The sequence below is a fragment of the Nannobrachium achirus genome (assembly GCF_963921795.1).
Source record: "Nannobrachium achirus genome assembly, chromosome: 10".
In the NCBI taxonomy this organism is placed as follows: Eukaryota; Metazoa; Chordata; class Actinopteri; order Myctophiformes; family Myctophidae; genus Nannobrachium; species Nannobrachium achirus.
This window is the reverse complement of record NC_137819.1, coordinates 29,987,468-30,008,144: the sequence shown is the minus strand read 5'-3', so window position 1 is coordinate 30,008,144 and position 20,677 is coordinate 29,987,468. Positions and strand designations below refer to the sequence as shown.

The window sequence follows — 20,677 nt, the reverse complement described above, 5'->3', positions numbered from 1 at the left end:
AAATAATTTTCATTTTCCGATCTACGGTTCAAGAGTTACGTGGCAAAACGTAAAGTGAGCCGTTATAGCGCCACCATGAGGATGAATGGTGTAATTATTTTTCGATTTATTCTTAAAATCATTATGAATCTCCTCTACAAGGTTTGAAACTGTAGGCCCTATGGTTTGCGATAGAAAAATACTTGAATGTGACTTTTTTCATTGTCCCATTATAAGTCAATGGGGAAAAATTTATTCACTAATAAATTAATATCAATTAAACTATAGAACCTTTCTCTTAGCAAGTTACTAGCACACGATTCCCGAGTAAGCCGGTCGTTTTGACATATGGCGCGAGTGTGTGGTGCAAAAACTGTGGGAGGAGTAGCGTGCCGAAGTTTAGAGAGTGCGCTTGTAAAGTCAATACTAGAATTGACAGAGTCAATTTTGACAAGTGTGCCTGCAGCGCGCTAAACGCGCGACCTCGTGCGGCGGTTCGGACCGTGCGTGAGACCGTCCGCCGAGTCGTCCGCGTTTCGTTGTGAGAGGGTCGGTCCCCGTGAAAAACGCGTTTTGGCACGAAACGGTTACGTTTGGCGCGTTTGTGACGCCCCCTAAGGGTCGAAGTGGAAATGCTTTTGGGGATTCCTTGAGTATGCCACCCCCGACCTGTGGTTGAAATTCAATGTTGCCGCGACCTATTGTTTGTGATTTATGGCTATTGTTTGCAAAACAAGCCCCTCCCGCTAACTTTGGAAGCACGTTACGAATGAACGGTATAGACTATCGAAATATCCTCTGACTATGTTTATCGCGTGGCTTCATAGATCACGTGTACCGGTTTTTAAGACATTTGAAGAAAATATGTAGGAAAAGGAGCAAAAAGTGTGTTTCGGAGAAAATTCAAGATGGCGGAAAATCTATCCTGGCGCAAATGGGCGTGGCCTATATGGGGAGATGCGTCTTGGCCCAAGGAATCCGGGGAAAAAATAAGTTTAATTTTCCGACCTACGGTTCAACAGTTACAGGCCAAAACGTACACTGGGCTGTTATAGCGCCACCATGAGGCCAAATGACGCTATTATTTTTTATTTATTCCTTGTAATCATTATGAACCTCCTCTCTGAGTCTTGAAACTGTAGCCCCTATGGTTTGCGAGAGAAAAATTATTGAATGCGATTCCCATTATAAGTCAATGGGGACAGGTAAGGGTTAATTAATTTCTTAATAAATTCATATCAATTAAACTATAGAACCTTTCTCTTAGCAAGTTGATAGCACACGATTCCCGCGTAAGCCGGTCAATTTGACATATGGCGCGAGTGTGTGGTGCAAAAACTGTGGGAGGAGTAGCGTGCCAAACTTTGGGGAAATACATGTGTGTGTCCATGTCTGGCTTAAGTATGAGTGATAACAATAAGTCTGCCCATGCTATGCATAGGCACACTTAACTAGAATTGACAGAGTCAATTTTGACAAGTGTGCCTGCAATGCACGACCTTGTGTAGCGGTTTGGACGGTGAGACCATCCGCCAAGTTGTCTGTGTTTCGTTGTGAGAGGGTCCGTCCCCGTGAAAAACGTGTTCCGGCACGAAACGGTTACGTTTTACGCGTTTGTGACGCCCCCTAGGGGTCGAAGTGGAAATGCTTTTGGGGATTGGTTGAGTATGCCACCCCCGACCTGTGGCTGAAATTCAGTGTTGACTCGACCTATTGTTTGTGAGTTAGGGCAATTTTTTGCCATACGGGCCCCTCCCGCTAACTTTGGAAGCGCGTTACGAACGAACGGTACGAACTATCGAAATATCCTTTGACTATGTTTATCGCGTGGCTTCATAGATCATGTGTACCGGTTTTTAAGACATTTGAAGAAAATATGTAGGAAAAGGAGCAAAAAGTGTGTTTTGGACAAAATTCAAGATGGCGGAAAATCTATCCTGGCGCAAATGGGCGTGGCCTATATGGGGAGATGCGTCATGACCCAAGGAATCCAGGGAAAAAATAATTTTCATTTTCCGACTTACGGTTCAAGAGTTACGGGGCAAAACGTAAAGTTGGCCGTTATAGCGCCACCATGAGGCCGAGTGATGTCATTATTTTTTGATTAATTCTTACAATCATTATGAACCTCCTCTCCAAGTCTTGAAACTGTAGCCCCTATGGTTTGCGAGAAAAAAATAATTGAATGCGATTCCCATTATAAGCCAATGGGGAAAATTAATTAACTAATAAATTAATATCAATTAAACTATAGAACCTTTCTCTTAGCAACTTGATAGCACACCATTCCCGAGTAAGCCGGTCGATTTGACATATGGCGCGAGTGTGTGGTGCAAAAACTGTGGGAGGAGTAGCGTGCCAAACTTTGGGGAAAAGTATGGACAGACTTAAGTAAGTAAATAAATAAATAAATATGAGCGATAACAATAAGTCTGCCCATGCTATGCATAGGCACACTTAATAAATATGAGCGAGAACGGACCCCCGGAGCCCCAGGGACCCCCAGGTCCCTGGGGGACCCCCAGATGTAACACATGACCAAATGTGCAAAAATGACCAAATGAACACCCCAACAGGGCTGCTCACGGCCATTTCCCGGGGACCACCCACTCCTGGTGCTCCAGAACGGATGCAAAAGTGGTGGCGCCCCCAGTGGAGGACCCCCTGCCACTGCAGCGCACATAAAATGCTGTAACTCAACCTAGCAGCGTCCGGGAGAGCAGGGGCCAATTTTGTACAGTAAAATGTTACAAAGATGTTATCAGAGGTACAGTAGGACGTTCTGAGGGGATTGTCGTTGTAATAGTGAACAGAACTATTATGGTGTTTTTTCAGTTAAATCTCAAAGTCCAGAGATTTTGACTAAGTCCCATGTTTTTGTAGTGACTTTAAAACTATATTACTCCACCTTCTAAATAATGTGTTTTTGTTGTGACTTTAAAGCTATATTACTCCACTTTTGTACAGTAAAATCTTACAAAGATGTTATCAGAGGTAGAGTAAGACATTCTTAATGGATCCCCATTGTAATATTGAACAGAACTATTATGGTGTTTTTTGAGTTAAAGCTCAAAGTCCAGAGATTTTGTCTAAGTAATATGTTTACGTTTCGCATGTTTGTGACGCCCCCTAGGGGTCGAAGTGGAAATGCTTTTGGGGATCTGTTGAGTATGCCACCCGCAACCTGTGGTTGAAATTTAGTGTCGACTCAACCTTTTGTTTGTGAGTTAGGGCAATTTTTTGCCAAACGGGCCCCTCCCGCTAACTTTGGAAGCGCGTTACGAACGAACGGTATGGACTATCAAAATATCCTTTGACTATGTTTATCGCGTGGCTTCATAGATCATGTGTACTGGTTTTTGAGACATTTGAAGAAAATATGTAGGAAAAGGAGCAAAAAGTGTGTTTTGGAGAAAATTCAAGATGGCGGAAAATCTACCCATACGCAAATGGGCGTGGCCTATATCGGGAGATCCGTCTTGACCCAAGGAATCCAGGGAAAAAATAATTTTAATTTTCCGACCTACGGTTCAAGAGTTACGGGGCAAAACATAAAGTTGGCCGTTATAGCGCCACCATGAGGCCGAGTGATGTAATTATTTTTTGATTAATTCTTACAATCATTATGAACCTCCTCTCCAAGTCTTGAAACTGTAGCCCCTATGGTTTGCGAGAGAAAAATAATTGAATGCGATTCCCATTATAAGTCAATGGGGAAAATTAATTCACTAATAAATTAATATCAATTAAACTATAGTACCTTTCTCTTAGCAAGTTGATAGCACACGATTCCCGCGTAAGCCGGTCGATTTGACATATGGCGCGAGTGTGTGGTGCAAAAACTGTGGGAGGAGTAGCGTGCCAAACTTTTGGGGAATTGCATGGACAGACTTAAATAAATATGAGCGAGAACAATAAGTGTCCCCATGCTATGCATAGGCACACTTAACTAGAATTGACAGAGTCAATTTTGACAAGTGTGCCTGCAGCGCGCTAAATGCGCGACCTCGTGCGGCGGTTCGGACCGCGAGACCGTCCGCCGAGTCGTCCGCGTTTCGTCGTGAGAGGGTCGGTCCCCTCGAAAAACGCGTTCTGGCACGAAACGGTTTCGTTTGGCGCGTTTGTGACGCCCCCTAGGGGTCGAAGTGGAAATGCTTTTGGGGATCCGTTGAGTATGCCACCCCCGACCTGTGGTTGAAATTCAGTGGTGACTCGACCTATTGTTTGTGAGTTAGGGCAATTTTTTGCCAAACGGGCCCCTCCCGCTAACTTTGGAAGCGCGTTACGAACGAACGGTATGGACTATCAAAATATCCTTTGACTATGTTTATTGCGTGGATTCATAGATCATGTGTACCGGTTTTTAAGACATTTGAAGAAAATATGTAGGAAAAGGAGCAAAAAGTGTGTTTTGGAGAAAATTCAAGATGGCGGAAAATCTATCCCTACGCAAATGGGCGTGGCCTATATGGGGAGATGCGTCTTGACCCAAGGAAGCCAGGGAAAAAATAATTTTCATTTTCCGATCTACGGTTCAAGAGTTACGGGGCAAAACGTAAAGTGAGCCGTTATAGCGCCACCATGAGGATGAGTGGTGTAATTATTTTTCAATTTATTCTTAAAATCATTATGAATCTCCTCTCCGAGGTTTGAAACTGTAGCCCCTATGGTTTGCGAGAGAAAAATACTTGAATGTGACTTTTTGCATTGTCCCATTATAAGTCGATGGGGAAAAATTAATTCACTAATAAATTAATATCAATTAAACTATAGAACCTTTCTCTTAGCAAGTTACTAGCACACCATTCCCGAGTAAGCCGGTCGTTTTGACATATGGCGCGAGTGTGTGGTGCAAAAACTGTGGGAGGAGTAGCGTGCCGAAGTTTAGAGAGTGCGCTTGTAAAGTCAATACTAGAATTGACAGAGTCAATTTTGACAAGTGTGCCTGCAGTGCGCGACCTTGTGCAGCGGTTTGGACGGTGAGACAATCCGCCAAGCCCGTGTTTCGTTGTGAGAGGGTCGGTCCCCGTGAAAAACGCGTTCTGGCACGAAACGGTTACGTTTCGCGCGTTTGTGACGCCCCCTAGGGGTCGAAGTGGAAATGCTTTTGGGGATCCGTTGAGTATGCCACCCCCGACCTGTGGTTGAAATTCAGTGTCGACTCGACCTATTGTTTGTGATTTATGGCTATCGTTTGCGAAACGTGCCCCTCCCGCTAACTTTGGAAGCGCGTTACGAACGAACGGTACGGACTATCGACATATCCTTTGACTATGTTTATCGCATGGCTTCATAGATCATGTGTACCGGTTTTTAAGACATTTGAAGAAAATATGTAGGAAAAAATGCAAAAAGTGTGTTTTGGAGAAAATTCGAAATGGTGAAAAATCTTCCAATGTGCAAATTGGCGTGTCCTATATGGAGAGATGCGTCGTGACCCAAGGAATCCAGGGAAAAAAGAATTTTAATTCTCCGACCTATGGTTCAAGAGTTACGAGGCAAGTGGTCCGTTATAGCGCCACCATGTGGCCAATTGGAAATGCTTTTGGGGATCGTTGAGTATGCCACCCCCGACCTGTGGTTGAAATTCAGTGTTGACTGGACCTTTTGTTTGTGATTTATGGCTATTGTTTGCAAAACGGGCCCCTCCCGCTAACTTTGGAAGCGCGTTACGAACGAACGTAATGGACTATCGCAATATCCCTTGAGTATGTTCATTGCATGGGTTCATAGATCATGTGTACCGTTTTTTGTGCAATTTGAAGAAAATATGTTGGAAAAGGAACAAAAAGTGTGTTTTGGAGAAAATTCAAGATGGCGGAAAATCTATCCTGGCGCAAATGGGCGTGGCCTATATCGGGAGATGCGTCTTGACCCAAGGAATCCAGGGAAAAAATAATTTTAATTTTCCGACCTACGGTTCAACAGTTACAGGCCAAAACGTAAAGTGGGCTGTTATAGCGCCACCATGAGGCCAAATGACACTATTATTTTTTATTTAATCCTTGAAATCATTATGAACCTCCTCTCCAAGTGTTGAAACTGTAGGCCCTATGGTTTGCGAGAGAAAATTAATTGAATGTGAGTTTTTGCCATTCCCATTATAAGTCAATGGGGAGAAATTAATGCACTAATAAATTAATATCAATTAAACTATAGAACCTTTCTCTTAGCAACTTACTAGCACACGATTCCCGCGTAAGCCGGTCGATTTGACATATGGCGCGAGTGTGTGGTGCGAAAACTGTGGGAGGAGTAGCGTGTCAAACTTTGAGGAAAACCATGGACATAAGTAAACTAGAATTGACAGAGTCAATTTTGACAAGTGTGCCTGCAGCGCGCTAAATGCGCGACCCCGTGCGGCGGTTCGGACCGTGCGTGAGACCGTCCGCCGAGTCGTCAAGGTACAGTACACTACAGCACAGTAAGCTACAGCACAGACAGTACAGAAGATACAGTACACTACAATACAGTAAGGTACAGTACACTACAGCAGAGTAAGGTACAGTACAGTACAGTACAGTACAGTACAGTACAGTACAGTACAGAAGACAGAGTACAATACAGTACGGTACGGTACAGTACAATACAGTGCAGTAAAGTACAGCACAGCTCAATCGCAATGCCTGTGTCTGAAACGCGTTCTGCCACGAAACGGTTACGTTTGGCGCGTTTGTGACGCCCCCTAGGGGTCGAAGTGGAAATGCTTTTGGGGATTCGTTGAGTATGCCACCCCCGACCTGTGGTTGAAATTCGGTGGTGACTCGACTTATTGTTTGTGATTTATGGCTATCGTTTGTGAAACGGGCCCCTCCCGCTAACTTTGGAAGCGCGTTACGAACAAACGGTATGGACTATCGAAATATCCTTTGACTATGTTTATCGCGTGGCTTCATAGATCATGTGTACCGGTTTTTAAGACATTTGAAGAAAATATGTAGGAAAAGGAGCAAAAAGTGTGTTTTGGACAAAATTCAAGATGGCGGAAAATCTATCCATACGCAAATGGGCGTGGCCTATATGGGGAGATGCGTCATGACCCAAGGAATCCAGGGAAAAAATAATTTTCATTTTCCGACCTACGGTTCAAGAGTTACGGGGCAAAACGTAAAGTTGGCCGTTATAGCGCCACCATGAGGCCGAGTGATGTCATTATTTTTTGATTAATTCTTACAATCATTATGAACCTCCTCTCCAAGTCTTGAAACTGTAGCCCCTATGGTTTGCGAGAGAAAAATAATTGAATGCGATTCCCATTATAAGTCAATGGGGAAAATTAATTCACTAATAAATTAATATCAATTAAACTATAGTACCTTTCTCTTAGCAAGTTGATAGCACACGATTCCCGCGTAAGCCGGTCGATTTGACATATGGCGCGAGTGTGTGGTGCAAAAACTGTGGGAGGAGTAGCGTGCCAAACTTTTGGGGAATTGCATGGACAGACTTAAATAAATATGAGCGAGAACAATAAGTGTCCCCATGCTATGCATAGGCACACTTAACTAGAATTGACATGGTCAATTTTGACAAGTGTGCCTGCAGTGCAGCTCGCTAAACGCGCGACCTCGTGCAGCGGTTCGGACATATGGTGCGAGAGTGTTGTGTTTCGTTGTGAGAGGGTCGGTCCCCGTGAAAAACGCGTTCTGGCATGAAACGGTTACGTTTCGCGCGTTTGTGACGCCCCCTATGGGTCGAAGTGGAAATGCTTTTGGGGAAACGTTGAGTATGCCACCCGCGACCCGTGGTTAAAATTCAGTGTTGACTTGACCTTTTGTTTGTGATTTATGGCTCTCGTTTGCGAAACGGGCCCCTCCCGCTAACTTTGGAAGGCCGTTACGAACGAACGGTATGGACTATCGAAATATCCTTTGACTATGTTTATTGCATGCCTTCATAGATCATGTGTACCGGTTTTTAAAACATTTGAAGAAAATATGTAGGAAAAGGAGCAAAAAGTGTGTTTTGGAGAAAATTCAAGATGGCGGAAAATCTATCCATACGCAAATGGGCGTGGCCTATATGGAGAGATGCGTCTTGACCCAAGGAATCGAGGGAAAAAATAATTTTCATTTTCCGATCTACGGTTCAAGAGTTACGGGGCAAAACGTAAAGTGAGCCGTTATAGCGCCACCATGAGGATGAATGGTGTAATTATTTTTCGATTTATTCTTAAAATCATTATGAATCTGCTCTACGAGGTTTGAAACTGTAGGCCCTATGGTTTGCGATAGAAAAATACTTGAATGTGACTTTTTTCATTGTCCCATTATAAGTCAATGGGGAAAAATTAATTCACTAATAAATTAATATAAATTAAACTATAGAACCTTTCTCTTAGCAAGTTACTAGCACACGATTCCCGAGTAAGCCGGTCGTTTTGACATATGGCGCGAGTGTGTGGTGCAAAAACTGTGGGAGGAGTAGCGTGCCGAAGTTTAGAGAGTGCGCTTGTAAAGTCAATACTAGAATTGACAGAGTCAATTTTGACAAGTGTGCCTGCAGTGCAGCTCCTAAATGCGCGACCTCGTGCAGCGGTTTGGACTGTGAGACCATCCGCCAAGTTGTCTGCGTTTCGTTGTGAGAGGGTTGTTCCCCCTGAAAAACATGTTTTGGCACGAAACGGTTACATTTTGCGCGTTTGTGACGCCCCCTACGGGTCGATTTGGAAATGCTTTTGGGGATTCGTTGAGTAAGCCACCCGCGACCTGTGGTAGAAGTTCAGTGTTGACTCGACGTTTGGTTTGTGATTTATGGCTATCGTTTGCGAAACGGGCCCCTCCCGCTAACTTTGGAAGCCCGTCACAAACAAACGCTATGGACTATCGAAATTTCCCTTGACTATGTTCATGCCATGGGTTCATAGATCACGTGTACCCATTTTCGTGACATTTGAAGAAAATATGTAGGAAAAGGAGCAAAAAGTGTGTTTTGGAGAAAATTCAAAATGGCGGAAAATCTATCCTGACGCAAATGGGCGGGGCCTATATGGGGAGATGCGTCTCGACCCAAGGAATCCAGGGAAAAAAGAATTAAAATTTTTCGACCTACGGTTCAAGAGTTACGAGGCAAGTGGTCCGTTATAGCGCCACCATGTGGCCGAGTGGAAACGCTTTTGGGGATTCGTTGAGTTTGCCACCCGCGACCCTTGGTTGAAATTTGGTGTTGACTCGACAATGTGTTTGTGCTTTACGGCTATTGTTTGCCAAACAAGCCCATCCCGCTAACTTTAGAAGCGCGTTACGAACGAACGGTACGGACGATCAAAATATCCCTTGAGTATGTTCATTGCATGGCTTCATAGGTCAGGTATACCGCTTTTCGTGACATTTGAAGAAAAAATTTAGGAAAATGAGCAAAAAGTGTGTTTTGGAGAAAATTCAAGATGGCGGAAAATCTATCCTGGCGCAAATGGGCGTGGCCTATATGGCGAGATGCGTCATGACCCAAGGAATCCAGGGAAAAAAGAATTTTAATTTTCCGATCTACGGTTCAAGAGTTACAGGCCAAAACGTAAAGTGGGCTGTTACAGCGCCACCATGAGGCCAAATGACACTATTATTTTTTATTTAATCCTTGAAATCATTATGAACCTCCTCTCCAAGTCTTGAAACTCTAGCCCCTATGGTTTGCGAGAGACAAATAATTGAATTTGAGTTTTTGCCATTCCCATTATAAGTCAATGGGGGGAAATTAATTCACTAATAAATTAATATCAATTAAACTATAGAACCTTTCTCTTAGCAAGTTACTAGCACACGATTCCCGAGTAAGCCGGTCGATTTCACATATGGCGCGAGTGTGTGGTGCGAAAACTGTGGGAGGAGTAGCGTGTCAAACTTTGGGGAAAAGCATGGACATAAATAAATAAATATGAGCGATTGCAATAAGTCTGCCAATGCTATGCATAGGCACACTTAACTAGAATTGACAGAGTCAATTTTGACAAGTGTGCCTGCAGCTCGCTAAATGCGCGACCTTGTGCGGCGGTTCGGACCGTGAGACCGTCCGCCGAGTCGTCCGTGTTTCGTTTTGAGAGGGTCGGTCCCCCTGAAAAACGCGTTCTGGCACGAAACGGTTACCTTTCGCGCGTTTGTGACGCCCCCTATGGGTCGAAGTGGAAATGCTTTTGGGGATTAGTTGAGTATGCCGCCCCCGACCTGTGGTTGAAATTCGGTGGTGACTCGACTTATTGTTTGTGATTTATGTCTATCGTTTGTGAAACGGGCCCCTCCCGCTAACTTTGGAAGCGTGTTACGAACGAACGGTATGGACTATCGAAATATCCTTTGACTATGTTTATCGCGTGGCTTCATAGATCATGTGTACCGGTTTTTAAGATATTTGAAGAAAATATGTAGGAAAAGGAGCAAAAAGTGTGTTTTGGAGAAAATTCAAGATGGCGGAAAATCTACCCATACGCAAATGGGCGTGGCCTATATGCGGAGATGCGTCTTGACCCAAGGAATCCGGGGAAAAAATAATTTAAATTTTCCGACCTACGGTTCATGAGTTACAAGGCAAAACGTAAAGTTGGCCGTTATAGCGCCACCATGAGGCCGAGTGATGTAATTATTTTTTGATTAATTCTTACAATCATTATGAACCTCCTCTCCAAGTCTTGAAACTGTAGCCCTTATGGTTTGCGAGAAAAAAATAATTGAATGCGATTCCCATTATAAGTCAATGGGGGAAATTAATTCACTAATAAATTAATATCAATTAAACTATAGAACCTTTCTCTTAGCAACTTGATAGCACACCATTCCCGAGCAAGCCGATCAATTTGACATATGGCGGGAGTGTGTGGTGCAAAAACTGTGGGAGGAGTAGCGTGCCAAACTTTTGGGGAATTGCATGGACAGACTTAAATAAATAAATATGAGCAAGAACAATAAGTGTCCCCATGCTATGCATAGGCACACTTAACTAGAATTGACATGGTCAATTTTGACAAGTGTGCCTGCAGTGCAGCTCGCTAAATGCGCGACCTCGTGCAGCGGTTCGGACCGCGAGACCGTCCGCCGAGTCGTCCGCGTTTCGTTGCGAGAGGGTCGGTCCCCGTGAAAAACGCGTTCCGGCACGAAATGGTAACGTTTCGCGCGTTTGTGACGCCCCCTAGGGGTCGAAGTGGAAATGCTTTTGGGGATCCGTTGAGTATGCCACCCCCGACCTGTGGTTGAAATTCAGTGTCGACTCGACCTATTGTTTGTGATTTATGGCTATCGTTTGCGAAACGTGCCCCTCCCGCTAACTTTGGAAGCGCGTTACGAACGAACGGTACGGACTATCGAAATATCCTTTGACTATGTTTATCGCGTGGCTTGATAGATCACGTGTACCGGTTTTTAAGACATTTGAAGAAAATATGTAGGAAAAGGAGCAAAAAGTGTGTTTTGGAGAAAATTCAAGATGGCGGAAAATCTTTCCCTACGCAAATGGGCGGGGCCTATATCGGGAGATGCGTCTTGACCCAAGGAATCCAGGGAAAAAATAATTTTAATTTTCCGATCTACGGTTCAAGAGTTACGGGGCAAAACGTAAAGTGGGCCGTTATAGCGCCACCATGAGGATGAGTGATGTAATTATTTTTCGATTTATTCTTAAAGTCATTATGAATCTCCTCTCCGAGGTTTGAAACTGTAGCCCCTATGGTTTGCGAGAGAAAAATACTTGAATGTGACTTTTTGCATTGTCCCATTATAAGTCAATGGGGAAAATTAAGCGTAGTTTTTTGCCAATTACGTCGCCATGGTAACGCGGATCGGAAAGAAAGTTACTAGCACACCATTCCCGGCCGAGCCGCACGTTTTGATGTATATATTGCGCGGGTGGCGTAAATGGTGCGGCACTAGTAGCGTGCCGAAGTTTAGAGAGTGCGGTTGTAAAGTCAACACTAGAATTGACAGAGTCAATTTTGACAAGTGTGCCTGCAATGCACGACCTTGTGTAGCGGTTTGGACGGTGAGACCATCCGCCGAGTTGTCTGTGTTTCATTGTGAGAGGGTCGGTCCCCGTGAAAAACGCGTTCCGGCACGAAACGGTTACGTTCCGGCACGAAACGGTTACGTTTCGCGCGTTTGTGACGCCCCCTAGGGGTCGAAGTGGAAATGCTTTTGGGGATTCGTTGAGTATGCCACCCCCGACCTGTGGTTGAAATTCAGTGTTGACTCGACCTATTGTTTGTGATTTATGGCTATTGTTAGCGAACGGGCCCCTCCCGCTAACTTTGGAAGCGTGTTACGAACGAACGGTACGGATTATCGAGATATCCTTTGACTATGTTTATCGCATGGCTTTAAAGATCATGTGTACCGGTTTTTAAGACATTTGAAGAAAATTTGTAGCAAAAGGAGTAAAAAGTGTGTTTAGGAGAAAATTCAAGATGGCGGAAAATCTTCCCATGTGCAAATTGGCGTATCCTATATGGAGAGATGCGTCGTGACCCAAGGAATCCAGGGAAAAAAGAATTGTAATTCTGTGACCTACGGTTCAAGAGTTACGAGGCAAGCGGTCCGTTATAGCGCCACCATGTGGCCAAGTGGAAATGCTTTTTGGGATTCGTTGAGTATGCCACCCCCGAACTGTGGTTGAAATTCAGTGTTGAATGGACCTTTTGTTTGTGATTTATGGCTATTGTTTGCAAAACGGGCCCCTCCCGCTAACTTTGGAAGCACGTTACGAATGAACGGTATAGACTATCGAAATATCCTTTGACTATGTTTATCGCGTGGCTTCATAGATCACGTGTACCGGTTTTTAAGACATTTGAAGAAAATATGTAGGAAAAGGAGCAAAAAGTGTGTTTCGGAGAAAATTCAAGATGGCGGAAAATCTATCCTGGCGCAAATGGGCGTGGCCTATATGGGGAGATGCGTCTTGGCCCAAGGAATCCGGGGAAAAAATAAGTTTAATTTTCCGACCTACGGTTCAACAGTTACAGGCCAAAACGTACACTGGGCTGTTATAGCGCCACCATGAGGCCAAATGACGCTATTATTTTTTATTTATTCCTTGTAATCATTATGAACCTCCTCTCTGAGTCTTGAAACTGTAGCCCCTATGGTTTGCGAGAGAAAAATTATTGAATGCGATTCCCATTATAAGTCAATGGGGACAGGTAAGGGTTAATTAATTTCTTAATAAATTCATATCAATTAAACTATAGAACCTTTCTCTTAGCAAGTTGATAGCACACGATTCCCGCGTAAGCCGGTCGATTTGACATATGGCGCAAGTGTGTGGTGCAAAAACTGTGGGAGGAGTAGCGTGCCAAACTTTGGGGAAATACATGTGTGTGTCCATGTCTGGCTTAAGTATGAGTGATAACAATAAGTCTGCCCATGCTATGCATAGGCACACTTAACTAGAATTGACAGAGTCAATTTTGACAAGTGTGCCTGCAGTGCAGCTCGCTGAATGCGCGACCTCGTGCAGCGGTTTGGACTGTGAGACCATCCGCCAAGTTGTCTGTGTTTCGTTGTGAGAGGGTCGTTCCCCGTGAAAAACGCGCTTTGGCACGAAACGGTTATGTTTTGCGCGTTTGTGACGCCCCCTACGGGTCGAATTGGAAATGCTTTTGGGGATTCGTTGAGTAAGCCACCCGCAACCTGTGGTAGAAATTCAGTGTTGACTCGACGTTTTGTTTGTGATTTATGGCTATTGTTTGCAAAACGGGCCCCTCACGCTAAATTTGGAAGCCCGTTATGAACAAACGGTATGGACTATCGAAATATCCCTTGACTATGTTCATTGCATGGGTTCTTAGATCATTTGTACCCATTTTCGTGACATTTGAAGAAAATATGTAGGAAAAGGAGCAAAAAGTGTGTTTTGGAGAAAAGTCAAAATGGTGAAAAATCTGGCAGTGTTCAAATTCGCGTGGCCTATATGGAGAGATGCGTCGTGACCCAAGGAATCCAGGGAAAAAATAATTTTAATTCTCCGACCTACGGTTCAAGAGTTACGAGGCAAGTGGTCCGTTATAGCGCCACCATGTGGCCAAGTGAAATGCTTTTGGGGATTCGTTGAGTTTGCCACCCCCGACCTGTGGTTGAAATTCAGTGTTGACTGGACCTTTTGTTTGTGATTTATGGCTATTGTTTGCCAAACAAGCCCATCCCGCTAACTTTAGAAGCGTGTTACGAACGAACGGTACGGACGATCAAAATATCCCTTGAGTGTGTTCATTGCATGGCTTCATAGGTCAGGTATACCGCTTTTCGTGACATTTGAAGAAAAAATTTAGGAAAATGAGCAAAAAGTGTGTTTTGGAGAAAATTCAAGATGGCGGAAAATCTATCCTGGCGCAAATGGGCGTGGCCTATATGGCGAGATGCGTCATGACCCAAGGAATCCAGGGAAAAAAGAATTTTAATTTTCCGATCTACGGTTCAAGAGTTACAGGCCAAAACGTAAAGTGGGCTGTTACAGCGCCACCATGAGGCCAAATGACACTATTATTTTTTATTTAATCCTTGAAATCATTATGAACCTCCTCTCCAAGTCTTGAAACTCTAGCCCCTATGGTTTGCGAGAGACAAATAATTGAATTTGAGTTTTTGCCATTCCCATTATAAGTCAATGGGGGGAAATTAATTCACTAATAAATTAATATCAATTAAACTATAGAACCTTTCTCTTAGCAAGTTACTAGCACACGATTCCCGAGTAAGCCGGTCGATTTCACATATGGCGCGAGTGTGTGGTGCGAAAACTGTGGGAGGAGTAGCGTGTCAAACTTTGAGGAAAACCATGGACATAAGTAAATAAATATGAGCGATTGCAATAAGTCTGCCAATGCTATGCATAGGCACACTTAACTAGAATTGACAGAGTCAATTTTGACAAGTGTGCCTGCAGTGCGCGACCTTGTGCAGCGGTTTGGACGGTGAGACAATCCGCCAAGCCCGTGTTTCGTTGTGAGAGGGTCGGTCCCCGTGAAAAACGCGTTCTGGCACGAAACGGTTACGTTTCGCGCGTTTGTGACGCCCCCTATGGGTCGAAGTGGAAATGCTTTTGTGGAAACGTTGAGTATGCCACCCGCGACCTGTGGTTAAAATTCAGTGTTGACTTGACCTTTTGTTTGTGATTTATGGCTCTCGTTTGCGAAACGGGCCCCTCCCGCTAACTTTGGAAGGCCGTTACGAACGAACGGTATGGACTATCGAAATATCCTTTGACTATGTTTATTGCATGCCTTCATAGATCATGTGTACCGGTTTTTAAAACATTTGAAGAAAATATGTAGGAAAAGGAGCAAAAAGTGTGTTTTGGAGAAAATTCAAGATGGCGGAAAATCTATCCATACGCAAATGGGCGTGGCCTATATGGAGAGATGCGTCTTGACCCAAGGAATCCAGGGAAAAAATCATTTTCATTTTCCGATCTACGGTTCAAGAGTTACGGGGCAAAACGTAAAGTGAGCCGTTATAGCGCCACCATGAGGATGAATGGTGTAATTATTTTTCGATTTATTCTTAAAATCATTATGAATCTGCTCTACGAGGTTTGAAACTGTAGGCCCTATGGTTTGCGATAGAAAAATACTTGAATGTGACTTTTTTCATTGTCCCATTATAAGTCAATGGGGAAAAATTAATTCACTAATAAATTAATATAAATTAAACTATAGAACCTTTCTCTTAGCAAGTTACTAGCACACGATTCCCGAGTAAGCCGGTCGTTTTGACATATGGCGCGAGTGTGTGGTGCAAAAACTGTGGGAGGAGTAGCGTGCCGAAGTTTAGAGAGTGCGCTTGTAAAGTCAATACTAGAATTGACAGAGTCAATTTTGACAAGTGTGCCTGCAGTGCAGCTCCATAAATGCGCGACCTCGTGCGGCGGTTTGGACCGCGAGACCGTCCGCCGAGTCTTCCGCGTTTCGTTGTGAGAGGGTCGGTCCCCGTGAAAAACGCGTTCCGGCACGAAACGGTTACGTTTCGCGCGTTTGTGACGCCCCCTAGGGGTCGAAGTGGAAATGCTTTTGGGGATTCGTTGAGTATGCCACCCCCCACCTGTGGTTGAAATTCAGTGTTGACTCGACTTATCGTTTGTGATTTATGGCTATCGTTTGCGAAACGTGCCCCTCCCGCTAACTTTGGAAGCGCGTTACGAACGGACGGTAGGGACTATCGAAATATCCTTTGACTGTGTTTATCGCGTGGCTTCATAGATCATGTGTACCGGTTTTTAAGACATTTGAAGAAAATATGTAGGAAAAGGAGCAAAAAGTGTGTTTTGGAGTAAATTCAAGATGGCGGAAAATCTATCCCTACGCAAATGGGCGGGGCCTATATCTAGAGATGCGTCTTGACCCAAGGAATCCAGGGAAAAAAAGAATTTTAATTTTCCGACCTACGGTTCAACAGTTACAGGCCAAAACGTAAACTGGGCTGTTATAGCGCCACCATGAGGCCAAGTGACACTATTATTTTTTATTTAATCCTTGAAATCATTATGAACCTCCTCTCCAAGTCTTGGAACTGTAGCCTCTATGGTTTGCGAGAGGAAAATAATTGAATGTGAGTTTTTGCCATTCCCATTATAAGTCAATGGGGAAAATTAATTCACTAATAAATTCATATCAATTAAACTATAGAACCTTTCTCTTAGCAAGTTACTAGCACACGATTCCCGAGTAAGCCGGTCGATTTGACGTATGGCGCGAGTGTGTGGTGCAAAAACTGTGGGAGGAGTAGCGTGCCAAACTTTGGGAAAGTGTGCTTGTAGATTCAACACTAGAATTGACATTCTAGTCAATTTTGACAAGTGTGCCTGCAGCTCGCTAAACGCGCGACCTCGTGCGGGCGTGGACTCTAGACTTGAGCAGCCCGAAGGGCCGCAAACTTCTAGTATATCAGAACCGCCAACAAACACATTAATGTTATCCACTCTCTCACACCATCGCCTCACGCAACAGGTAAAAAAGCATGGTCCATTAATTAGGCTAGACACTGTACCAATTGAAACTTGAAAGGCATAGCCTACAGATTACATAACTGCACAAACCATTAGAAAAAGTCACTGACGTGGGCGGAACTGCTGCTGTTGAGCCAAATATAGTCCAAATGTTTTATACTTCCACCACAAACAGTTCCACAACTGACAAACAACTGTCTGCTTATGGGCCAGGGCCTAGACTTGCTCTTTCTGGATACATAGACAAATACATAATATAAAGATTGGAAACTTTGAATAATAATAATAATACGGGTAAAAATAATAATATCTGGAATTTACATAACACTTTTACAGTTCACTACAGTAAGGCACAGAACAGTACCATAAAGTACAGTACACTACCATCCAGTTCATTACTATATCAGAATTGCCAACAAACACATTAATATTATCCACTCACTCACACCATCACCTCACACAACAGGTAAAAAAGCATGGTCGATTAATTAGGCTAGACACTGTACCAATTGAAACTTGAAAGGCATAGGCTACAGATTATATAACTGCACGGACCATCAGAAAAAGTCACTGACGTGGGCGGAACTGCTGCTGTTGAGCCGAATATAGTCCAAATGTTTTATACTTCCATCACAGACGGTTCCACAACTGACAAACAACTGTCTGCTTAGGGGCCAGGGCCTAGACTTGCTATTTCTGGATACATAGACGGATACATAATATAAAGATTGGAATCTTGGAATAATAATAATAATAAGGGTAAAAATAATAATATCTGGAATTTACATAACAATTTTACAGTTCACTACAGTAAGGCACAGAACAGTACCATAAAGTACAGTACACTACCATCCAGTTCATTACAGAAGATACAGTACACTACGGTACAGTAAGGTACAGCACAATACAGTACAATAAGGTACAGTACACTACAGCACAGTAAGGTACAGCACAGAACAGTACAGAAGATACAGTACACTACAGCACAGTAAGGTACAGTACAGTACAGTACAGTACAGTACAGTACAGTACAGTACAGAAGATACAGTACAATACAGTATGGTACGGTACAGTACAATACAGTGCAGGTACGGTACAGTACAATACAGTGCAGTAAAGTACAGCACAGTAAGGTAAAGTACAGTACAGTGCAGTAAGGTACAGCACAGTAAGCTACAGTAAGGTATAGCACAGTACAATAACATACAGTACAGTACAGTACAGTAAGGTACAGTACAGCACACTAAGGTACAGTACAGTATTACAGTTCACTACAGTAAGGCACAGAACAGTACCATAAAGTACAGTACACTACCATCCAGTTCATTACAGAAGATACAGTACACTACGGTACAGTAAGGTACAGCACAATACAGTACAATAAGGTACAGTACACTACGGCACAGTAAGGTACAGCACAGAACCGTACAGAAGATACAGTACACTACAATACAGTAAGGTACTGTAAACTACAGCACAGTAAGGTACGGTACGGTACGGTACAGTACAGTACAGTACAGTACAGAAGATACAGTACAATACAGTAAGATACGGTACAGTGCAATACAGTGCAGGTACGGTACAGTACAATACAATACAGTGCAGTAAAGTACAGCACAGTAAGGTAAAGTACAGCACAGTGCAGTAAGGTACAGCACAGTAAGGTATAGCACAGTACAATAACATACAGTACAGTACAGTAAAGTACAGTACAGCACACTAAGGTACAGTACAGTACAGTACACTACAGTAAGGAAGCAAGCGGTTCAAACTGTGAGACCATCCTCCGAGTCGTCTGCGTTTCGTTGTGAGAGGGTCGGTCCCCGTGAAAAACGCGTTCTGGCACGAAGCGGTTACGTTTCGTGCGTTTGTGACGCCCCCTAGGGGTCGAAGTGGAAATGCTTTTGGGCATTCGTTGAGTATGCCACCCCCGACCTGTGGTTGAAATTCAGTGTTGACTCGACCTATTGTTTGTGATTTATGGCTTTTGTTTGCGAAACGGGCCCCTCCCGCTAACTTTGGAAGCGCGTTACGAACGAACGGTATAGACTATCGAAATATCCTTTGACTATGTTTATCGCGTGGCTTCATAGATCACGTGTACCGGTTTTTAAGACATTTGAAGAAAATATGTAGGAAAAGGAGCAAAAAGTGTGTTTCGGAGAAAATTCAAGATGGCGGAAAATCTATCCTGGCGCAAATGGGCGTGGCCTATATGGGGAGATGCGTCTTGGCCCAAGGAATCCGGGGAAAAAATAAGTTTAATTTTCCGACCTACGGTTCAACAGTTACAGGCCAAAACGTACACTGGGCTGTTATAGCGCCACCATGAGGCCAAATGACGCTATTATTTTTTATTTATTCCTTGTAATCATTATGAACCTCCTCTCCGAGTCTTGAAACTGTAGCCCCTATGGTTTGCGAGAGAAAAATAATTGAATGCGATTCCCATTATAAGTCAATGGGGACAGGTAAGGGTTAATTAATTCACTAATAAATTCATATCAATTAAACTATAGAACCTTTCTCTTAGCAAGTTGATAGCACACGATTCCCGCGTAAGCCGGTCGATTTGACATATGGCGCGAGTGTGTGGTGCAAAAACTGTGGGAGGAGTAGCGTGCCAAACTTTGGGGAAATCCATGTGTGTGTGGGTGTCTGGCTTAAGTATGAGTGATAACAATAAGTCTGCCCATGCTATGCATAGGCACACTTAACTAGAATTGACAGAGTCAATTTTGACAAGTGTGCCTGCAGTGCAGCTCGCCGAACGCGCGACCTCGTGCAGCGGTTCGGACCGTGAGACCGTCCGCCGAGTCGTCCGCGTTTCGTTGTGAGAGGGTCGTTCCCCGTGAAAAACGCGTTTTCGGCCGAAAGGATTACGTTTCGCGCGCTTGTGACGCCCCCTACGGGTCGAAGTGGAAACGCTTTACGGGATACGTAGAGTATGCCACCCGCGACTTGTGGTTGAAATTTGGTGTTGACCCGACCTTTTGTTTGTGATTTATGGCTATTGTTTGCGAAACGGGCCCCTCCCGCTAACTTTGGAAGCCTGTTACGGACGAACGGTATGGACTATCGAAATATCCCTTGAATAGGTTCATCGGGTGGGGTCATAGATCATGTGTACCGCTTTTTGTGACATTTGACGAAAATATGTGGGAAAGGGAGCAAAAACTGTGTTTTGGAGAAAATTCAAGATGGCGGAAAATCTATCCTGACGCAAATGGGCGTGGCCTATATGGGGAGATGCGTCTCGAGCCAAGGAATCCAGGGAAAAAAGAATTTTAATTTTCCGACATACGGTTCAAGAGTTACGAGGCAAGTTGTCCGTTATAGCGCCACCATGTGGCCAAGTGGCAATGCTTTTGGGGATTTGTCGAGTATGTCCCCCCCGACCTTTGGTTGAAATTTAGTGTGCCTGCAGTGCAGCTCGCTGAATGCGCGACCTCGTGCGGCGGTTTGGACCGCGAGACCGTCCGCCGAGTCGTCCGCGTTTCGTTGTGAGAGGGTCGGTCCCCGTGAAAAACGCGTTCCGGCACGAAACGGTTACGTTTCGCGCGTTTGTGACGCCCCCTAGGGGTCGAAGTGGAAATGCTTTTGGGGATTCGTTGAGTATGCCACCCCCCACCTGTGGTTGAAATTCAGTGTTGACTCGACTTATCGTTTGTGATTTATGGCTATTGTTTGCGAAACGTGCCCCTCCCGCTAACTTTGGAAGCGCGTTACGAACGAACGGTAGGGACTATCGAAATATCCTTTGACTGTGTTTATCGCG

General features: G+C 44.1%; 1 protein-coding gene across 2 annotated transcripts in view; it reads right to left on the bottom strand.

The window, feature by feature from the left end:
* Positions 1-20,677, bottom strand: part of eya3 (EYA transcriptional coactivator and phosphatase 3) — a 65,504-nt gene that overhangs the window by 19,861 nt on the left and 24,966 nt on the right. The gene's annotated exons all lie outside the window — the stretch shown is intronic.